General features: G+C 34.9%; 1 long non-coding RNA gene across 1 annotated transcript in view; it reads left to right on the forward strand.

Annotated features, from left to right (window-relative positions):
• Window positions 1-9,247, forward strand: part of LOC143676437 (uncharacterized) — a 33,939-nt gene extending 24,692 nt beyond the window's left edge. Inside the window, exon 3 of the long non-coding RNA XR_013172080.1 lies at window positions 9,150-9,247. This is a non-coding gene — a long non-coding RNA (uncharacterized LOC143676437). The remainder of the gene's footprint in view (window positions 1-9,149) is intronic.
• Window positions 9,248-9,633: the final 386 nt, after the last annotated feature.

Here is a 9,633-nt window from a genome sequence, read left to right on the forward strand (position 1 = left end):
TATATAAAAATTAAATTATAGGGTAGTCAGAAAATTTAGGAGAGTATTTTGACAATTTAGAGCTGGGAAGAACTTCTTAAGAATATTTATAAGTTTAGGAGACATATAAGAGATGAACTGATTTGACTTCTTCATTAAAAAAATGGCAAAAGATTGACAAAGTTAATAGATAAAAGAAAACACATGGAGAAAGGTTAATATTTTTAGTGTCTTTAGTAAACAAGGAAATTCTATAAATTGATTTTCAAGATGCATACATATTTTCTATATATAAATATAGAGAAGAGATATGAAGAGCCATTTTGCAGAGGAAAAAATGTATGTGAGCAATAAGTACATGAAAAGATAGTTAACCTTGGTAGTACTCAGGGAAATATAAATTAAAACAAAAGAGAGAACATTATTCTGTCATAAAATTGGAAAATTATTTGAAAACAAATGTTGAGGGAAATGTGAAAAAGTGGTTTCTTTACTGTTGCTCAGAATGTGAACTGTTGTAAACTCTTTGGAAGATAACGTGGTGGTGATGATTAAAATACAAATTTCTTTTCTTTGACCTAACTTTGAGGAAATCCTTCACGGAAAGTGTAGGTATATGGGAATATATGTACTTGGCTATGTTCTTCCATTTTCTTGCTTCCTGCTGATTTATTTGAGCTAAAAATTGTATTTAGACATTATGATGTGCTGGTAGTGTGAGGAAGGGCTGGGTCTAGGGATAGGGATGGGGATGGCAATCCCAGGCAGGAACTCATTTGGTCCTAAAATTTTGCAGAGTTTAGAAAGATGTCATGTCTTGCACATAGCTATTTTTCTTGTTTTGTTTTGTTTTCAGGGAATGGGGATAGATTCCAGAATCATCTCTTTGCTGTACCTAGAAGCATCATGATCCTAAAATTCTTTAAGACTTATTGCCCAGTCTCCCTCACTAACCGTAGAGCATTCCTTTCTAAAAAAGCAGTTGTTTACTCAGATGATTGGTCCCTTTCTGTAATCTGTTATCCATCATCTACCTGATAGATTTCATAGGCCAAATCTCTGATTATAATTCAAATAAGCCAGAAAATAAACATAAAAACAAGGAATAAAATACATATTCTTTAGACAAAGAATGATCTTCTTGAAGCAAGGATGTCCATTATCACCTCCTCCATTCAGTATTATATTGGAGGTCTTAGGCAGTAAACTGAGGCAAGATAAACAAAAATTTGATAATTGGGGAAAGATGAAATAAAAGTCATTATTTGCATGCAAATTGACAGTATATGCAAAATTTCAAAGATTCTACAGTAAAACTATTAAAATCAAGTTGCAGGATACAAAGAAACATAAAAATCATTTTTTTCTTATATGCCAGTAACAAATTATAGACAGTATGAAAATAAGGTATAATTTACCATAGCATCAAAATACATACAATACCTAAGAATAAATCTAATTAGAAATGTACAAGACCTCTAAACCGAAAACCACAAAGCATTTATGAACAGGAAACATAGGAGAATATCTTCATGATCTTTCCTAAAGGAAATAGAAAATCACTAAGCCTAATGGAAGAAAATCGTAACTTAAACTACATGAAAATTTAAAATTTCTATTAATTGAAGATATTATTTAGAGAGTGGAAAGGCAAACCAGAGATTACAAGAAAATACAAGTTCTTCCATTCTAGAAAACATAAACAACTATATAAATCATGAAGAAAAGGACAGACAGTCCAATAGAAAAAGGTTTTAACAGTCTGTGGGATAAAATGGGAAGCAGGCTCGAGAAGCGCTTCCTCTTGAATCCTGAGGTGTGATGGCTGGCTCCAGAAAAAGCACAGGTGCGGTGGTTGTTTGGACCATGAGCTGAACTGGCTGATGTTTTCATGGAACACCATTTTTATTTGAAAAATGACAGACAGAATTCCTCTTGTCAGATTTTGGCATTTGAAACAAATGGCTACATTTGTTGCCAACCATAAAATTCAGACTTTCAAGGAAAAATTGGAAATTTTGAAAATTTGAAATTTTTGAAAATCTATCACTGTGAGTGTGAAAGCTTACAATACTTGAAGAGTTTTCTGACTAGCTTGGTGGTTGTAAAAACAAACACATTTTGCTGATATTGTATAATAAATGTGTTAAAATTTGGAAGCTCTGCATCACTCAGTGAACCGGCATTTTGCAAATGACCAGTAGATGAGGTTGCAAAGTTTTCAAGGATAAAAAATGACTGATACATCAGCAGATTCCAATGTATCAGATTCTAATGGAACAGTGCAAAAAGGTCATTGATTTAGTTTAAGATTCCACATTGCAACTTAGTTTAAGAACGTATCACTAGTGGAGTTTGGGAATATTTTCAAAATGATTATTCATAGTTATATGAAGAAAACTTTTAAAATACTCCTCCCTTTTCCAGAAATATATGTGAGTCTGTACTTTCTTCATATATTTCGACCAAAAGACCATATTGCAACTGACTGAATGTAGAAACAGAAATGAGAACCATCTGTCTTCCATTAAGCCAGACATTAAATAAACTTGCAAAATATATAAAACAATACTACTCTTTTCACTATTTCCTCTCTGTTTTGGAAAATAGTTATATTTTTTTATGAAAAACATATTGCATTAATGTACAATGGCTTTGCAACTGATATGGTTAAATGGATAAATGAGCAAACATTAAACATTTTTGTTTTAATTTTTAATTCAGCTAAGTATTGGTAGCCACAGCCCTCATAAACAAAAGCTCTTTTGAGTCCTTACTAACTGTTAAGATACTGAGACCCAAAAGTCTGCAAATAGTTGTTCAAGAACTGAAAAATTAAGAGAGAGAATCTAAGAGCCATGCCATGAAATTAAGACAGTGAAAGCCAACAGAGAAAAACCTGCATTCTGAGCTAAGGCCTGAGGTTGGCAAAGTACCAGCATGCTAATAGGCCTCTTGAGATGGTTTGATACATTGAATGACATTGCTGATTTCAATGACTCCTCACTAGTTCACTGCTGAGATGCTTTCCGTGTATTTCATGAACAGTGATAAAAGAAAAAGTAATGACTATTTATTGAAACGCCCAACTGCTGACAAACACTGCATTGTGTTACCCTTCTGCTTGAATTCCTTCAATAGTGCCCTAATGACAGTTTAGTATTGGAAGAATCGCGTGGCATAAGGACACCTTCATCTGGTTTTCTTCTCTCTGTTCAGCCTCGCTTTCCACTGTTCCTTCAGAAAGTTAATTCTCTACAAACATTTAATTCTGTCACTCAAACACTTTTCATTTTATGACATCCCATTGTTTATGCTTTTCCTCCTGCTAGACTCTCCTCCACATCTTTTTGAATGAAAACCCTGTTCTTCTTCTAGAGTTAGCTAAAGCATCTCTTCTCTATGCAGTTTCCTCAAGTGAGCTTTAACTCTTCTTTCTTTGTTATTTTTCCACATTTTATGTTCTTCCAAAAATAATATCTATCCCAGTAAATTTCATTTATCTTTATCCCTGTACTATAAGAATCTCACAAGCAAGAGTGTTAAATTTTTTTGGTATCTCCAGCACTAGCATATTTCCTGACACATATTAGGAATAAATAGAAATTAATAACAAGTACGTAAAAGGAGGGACATAATCACTTTAAGCTTTGGGATTCATTACTGTTTGGAAATGTCTACAAAGGGAGAGAGGTAGAAGGAAGAGGAAAATAATTATAAATTGAATTTTACCACCACATTTTCTCGACAATATCTAATTGATGATATGAACAATGAAATACATGTTTTAACAGCATGCTCCTGCTGTCAAATTAAGATAACAGAGCAAATTGAAGAATGGAGGCAAAATCGGCATGGTATTAACAAAACTGTTCCTTCTGAATTACAAGTTCTGATACATCTGTGAAAAGCATGCTTGGGTCATCAAGCCTTTTCTTGCCAAAGCAAACTTATTTGGAATATGCTACTGATGTTTTATTCCTCTTTCCTGGAGAATTTTGGTTGAAAACTATATTTTACTAATATTTCTAATATTTCTATATTTTGTATTTTTTTTTACCAGTTTTTCTTTCTATTGAGTTCTCTCCATTCCTTTCTTGATCTTATCTTTTTTCCTATCCTATGCTCCTATGCCACTTGTCTTTTATACTTGTATGGATTTCTGTTCTTCTTTGCCATCTCCTCAGGTCTCATGAGGATCATGGCAACAACCTTCTAAACAGCTTCTCTTCCTCTCTCCTATGCTGTGGATAATTGTATTATTATTCAAAGTATCAGGAGTTCCCTTCTTCCAATGGTGTGGGATGATCATACATCCCTGCTGTGTGGATGCCCGGTTTACCACATCACTTGCTATAGTCAGTGAAATGTGGTTAGCAGTAACCCAGGGCATTTAGAGCAGAGGCTCTAACAGCCAGCATGTTGTCTACTCCGCTCTCTGTTCCCTTTGCCATGAGAGCAACTATTCCATCAGCCTGAGTCCCAGGGAGAAGGCATTATGGCACAGAGCCACAGCCAACCCACGATAACTCTGAAATGTGAGGGAGGAAAAAAACTTTGCTTTTGAAGCATCTGAAATGTAGTGTGTTGTGTGTTACTACAGTACAGACCATGATGTAATTTAGTCTACACTTTTCCCTTTTTAGACACCCTGCTTCACCACCCCCCATCATCTCCTCACCCACCCTGTCTCAGCCAACAGTCACTTCTCAACATAGTAGCTAGAGTGAGCCTTTTACCGTGGCCAGTCAGACATTCAGTGCCTCTCATCTGAGCTCTGAAATGCCTGCCCCTCCTACCCTCCATTTCACAGGAGCAAAGGCATAAAATGGCGGCCACAAGGCACCACCTCACCTGCTCCTTCACTCCCTCCTTCGCCCTCTGACCTTGGCATTCACCTGTCCCTTCCCAACCACTGAGCATCTGTGGCCGCATCTGTGGCCGCATCTGTGGCCAGGGCTTTCTTGCTCATCTTGGAATATGCGCCTGTCTTAGGACCTGGACCTTGGCTCTTCTGTCTTACCTCTGGGTAACTCCCTCATCTGCTTCCGGTCTTGCTCAGGTGTCACTTTCTCAACACGGCCTGCCCTGACCACTCTTTAAAATCGCAACCTGTTAACTAACCCCTCACTGCACACTCCAGATAGCCCTTGGTCTGCTTCACATTTTCTCTCCATAGCATCTCTCACCTTTGAACATTGTAGGTAATATATGTAACGAAGCATTCTATGTGCTATATGTAACTATTTACATTTTGTGTTTATTGTCTGTTACCAGACATAATATAATTTCCATGAGGTCAGGCATCGTGGACTGTTTTGTTCACAATAGTGAATAGAATAGTGCGTGATATATTTCTAACAGTAATATTCTTCCAAGAAATGTGGAATTAGAAGGAAAAAAATGTTTTGATGCACTATTTTTTTCTCCAGGTAAGAACAGATGACTGATGTGAATTAAATCATGTGTACTAAAATATTTGTGAGATAAATAGACATTAATTTCATCAGAAAGTTACAAAAGCGTTTCATAAAGATTTAGTTTAAAAACAGGACATTGTACTTATAGAGATTAATATTTCTTAATTAAAAATTCTCGTACAGAACTATGAGATGTGTGACCTTTTTGGTTTTATTCATTTAAAATATGTGAAGTATTTCTATTCTTGAATTATCCAAACACATAACTGTACAATTTTATGGAAGGATAATACCGTGCACTAGTAAATCTGCAAAGTTCCATGGTGGTTTTTAAATCTCAGATTGTTGCCTTGTAAATTTTTATAACTCCAATTTTATTTTGTGATATATGCCTGCTTAAACAAGCTAATTTCACAACTTGCATATTAAAGGAATAATATCAAGGGATAATAATAATAATTCTACATTTCTTGGAAGAATATTACTGTTAGAAATATATCATGCACTATTCTATTCACTATTGTGAACAAAACAGGCCACGATGCCTGACCTCATGGAAATTATATTATGTCTGGTAACAGACAATAAACACCAAAGATCGCAACAAGTATGTGTTTCGGCCATGATTTGGTGATCAAGACTTACTAGTAATATCAAATTTATTTGATGTTTTTGTATTTAGCGTGCTCTCCTATGCTTCAAAGCACTGATTAGAACCCAATTCCCCTTTATAATTGCCCAATTTTCAAAATGATTTTCATTTTTATTTTGTCCTGTGTAAGTTTTTGTTAATGCAAAAGAAAAATCTTTAAGTGGATATGTAATTTACAAACTGTATTAAGTCACTGTAATTGCCTAGCACTGTGTGAACTACAGAAGCACTTCACAGTTGTCACCTATATTAGGATGAGGTTGGAAGGACATCTGTTATCCTCATTTTACATCTGACGTAAGGCTCAGAAAAATAATCACCCTAGAATCATATAGATTATAGTAGACCTGGAAATTAAATGCAAATTTTCTTGTCCAACATTGTTACAGGCTGTTGCATTTGATTATTCAATGTGTGCGCTGAACAGAGGGACCCTCAAGGAAAACCAGAAGCTGAAATTGTGCTGGTTCCTGGCCAGTTAACATTAGTGTCTCAACATGGGGTTGTATTGACCTAAAGCAGGGGTTGGAAAATCGGCCAAATTTAGCCTGAACACCTGTTTTGGTAGTTTTATTAGAACACAGCCATGATCATTTGTTTGCATACTGGTGGGTATTTTCTCACATAATGGCAGAATTGAGTAGTTGCCTCAGAGACTGTGTGCTTTGCAAGCCTAAAAAGAGTTACTACCTGGTAATTTTATAGAAAAAAAGGTTAGTGATGCCTGGAACAAAGGAATGGGCAAATTTTAGTCATTAGGACAAAAGTGTATCATAGCACGTGTCTGTGCTAGCAGCAACCTTGACTTGGTCAGCATAATGTTTTTGCATATACTAGTATTTGTATATATTAATTGTTGCTTCTTGTTGCATATATTAGTAGTTTGCCTCATTTTATTGTTGAACAGATACCAATTAATTACAAAGGAAAAATAGTCCCTTTACAGTACAGAAACCTGGCAGCACACTCTTAACTCTATGACTTCACCAGTAATAAAAAGTATCACCATCAAGTAACCTGTGAAATGATGCCTTGAGAAAGGCGCTCTATCAATTCTGTAGTATCCTTGCCAAAAATGTCTAATGTCAGTTTAATTAGGAGAAAATATCAGGCAAAAACAAATTGAGAAATATTCTAGATAAGTGACCAGTACTCTTCACAAATGTCCAAGTCAGTAAAAATAAAGACAGCTGAGGAATCATCACACATAGGGGGAAACTAAAGAGACACGATAACTAAATGCAATGTATAGTCCTGAATTGGTTCCTGGACCAGAAAAAAAAATTGTTAGAGGAAAAATTGGCAAATTTAAATACGTATTTGTACAATGTTAATTTCCAGGTTTTGATAGCTGTACTGTGGTTATGTAAGTTGTTAACATTGGGGAAATCTACATGAAGGAATCCTCTGTACTATATCCACAACATTTCCATAAGTCTAAATTTATTTCAGAATAAAACAATAAATAACTTTTGCACAAAAGTTAATTTTCCTGTCCTTAAGTTGTTGTATAATACTATACAACTATAGATTTCTAGAATAATTCAAGGACCCCAAAATGGTTAACAAACACCAACTGATGCACCCATACACATATTCAGATGAAATATATTGAAACTAACCCTTTTTGGTGACCAAGAATAATTGATGGAGATTATTATCCTCAAAAAAATGCAGTAGAAATGTTAAGAAAAATTATCCAAAATTGAAAATTATGCAAAAAGTTGGAGGATATGGTCTTCCAATATAATGTGTGGGCATTGTTTAATTTTTCTACCCAAAGATTATTTATAAGAATATACTTTATACAATTTCCTATTTACTAGTGATCAAAGGCCCCAGACTTGGTGAATTTATATGCCCACTTGCAGATTTTTCTCTACTACAAATGCAAATAAATTTTTCTCTGGTACAAGAAAGAATCCAAAATTAAAGTTTATTGCTCTATAGAACACTGACCATTTTGTCTCTAATCTAGCAATATTATTCTACCATTTCTTTATTACATTGCTTTGTAATACCTGCTTCTCAGATGCTTTTGAACTAGCTTTACCAGCTTACTAGTTCCCTTGCTAATTAAAAATTTGAATAAAATCTTTATCACATATTTCTTTAATTTGTGACTTGTGTGTCTAACTTTTTGAAAAGTATGATTAAACAGGATGATGGAACATGAAAGTAATGTTGCTTCATGACTGTCATGATTATACTTGTTCAACATATGTTCCTTTTAAATACTAAATAACCTGTTTTCATAAACTTAATTCTACCAGCACTTTTTCTATTATTCCAGATTTAACTGATGACCCAAAGCTTATCACAAAAACTATTAATTTCTCATGCATTTAGTAGAGAGGTGACATTATCTTGTGCAGAACTTCTTCATGGATGACCCATAAATTTACCCAGTTGTCTTTAATGTCTCATTTACCTCAAGGGCATATAAAGATGTAACTAAAATTAAGGAGATCTTGGGGAATAGAAAGAGAATGGTTGGTATTCATGGCATTTCCCCACTTTCCACACTCCTATCCTTCCATTCCAAGCCAATTTGAAGGATGTTTGTAGAGGAATCACATGTAGAGTTCAATATATATTTTCTGGAATTTGAAGAGATATTGTTACCTGAACTACACCTGAAAAAGAATCAAAACACCAAAAGGTACTTAGAGTTGTTTATGGGAGCAGACTGAGAAAACTCTGAAGAAGAAATGACCTGCCCTTCCAGACTCTGTCAGGACAAAGCTAAAATTTTTCTGTGGGCCAGATGGATTCCTTTTAAGAAAGCCAGCCTTGATTAATGTCAAAATTGCTTATGCAGAAGAGGACTGCCTGGAGATGCCCAAAATGACCACAATGTAAAAAGGCTGGAGGTTAATTGCAGATGGAAGCTAGGTTTTGAATGGACAGCTAGTGGAGGACCCTAGGAAAGATTCCTATTGGGATTTTCTACCAAGAATTTACAAGGGCTTAATGATAGAAAAAATCAGGAATTGAACATTTGCCTTGACCAAAAGTTACCAAACCGGTAGCAATTATAATTTTAATAGAAGGCATTGATGGCATTTATGGCTCTCTTTCCCCAAACTCTGATCCAGGAGACAGCAAAATGACTTTGGGGAGAAAAGGGCAAAAGAGCAAAGCAGGGAAACAGTGAAGAATCCAACAACGGCACCTTCTAAGCTAAAGATTTCCCAGCCTGAGGTAGTCCCCAGCAGGGAGAGCAAGGAAGCTTCAAAGTAAGTGAAAAACTAAAGCATGATATTAGATCAGATGGACTCTATATGATCTATCAGGAAAAATAATTCGGTAGAAAACATTTAAAGGGCAGTGATGAAAAAGGGTAGTGCTGTTTGATTTGAACCATTCTGAATTCAAACTCATTCAATAATATGGTTACGTCAGTATTTTAAAAACTATTTTTGTCTGCTCTATTCTCTTCAGCGATTTCCAAAATGGTCTTTGCAGTTTCATTATTCTATAAATCCTGCTTTTATAGGTCCTGCTTAATACTGAATGTCTTCCATTTTAATAAATAGCTTGTATAATTTTGTGGATGTATTTCAATGTAGCTTGATATTT

Source organism: Tamandua tetradactyla, chromosome 3 (assembly GCF_023851605.1).
Source record: "Tamandua tetradactyla isolate mTamTet1 chromosome 3, mTamTet1.pri, whole genome shotgun sequence".
NCBI classification, from domain to species: Eukaryota; Metazoa; Chordata; class Mammalia; order Pilosa; family Myrmecophagidae; genus Tamandua; species Tamandua tetradactyla.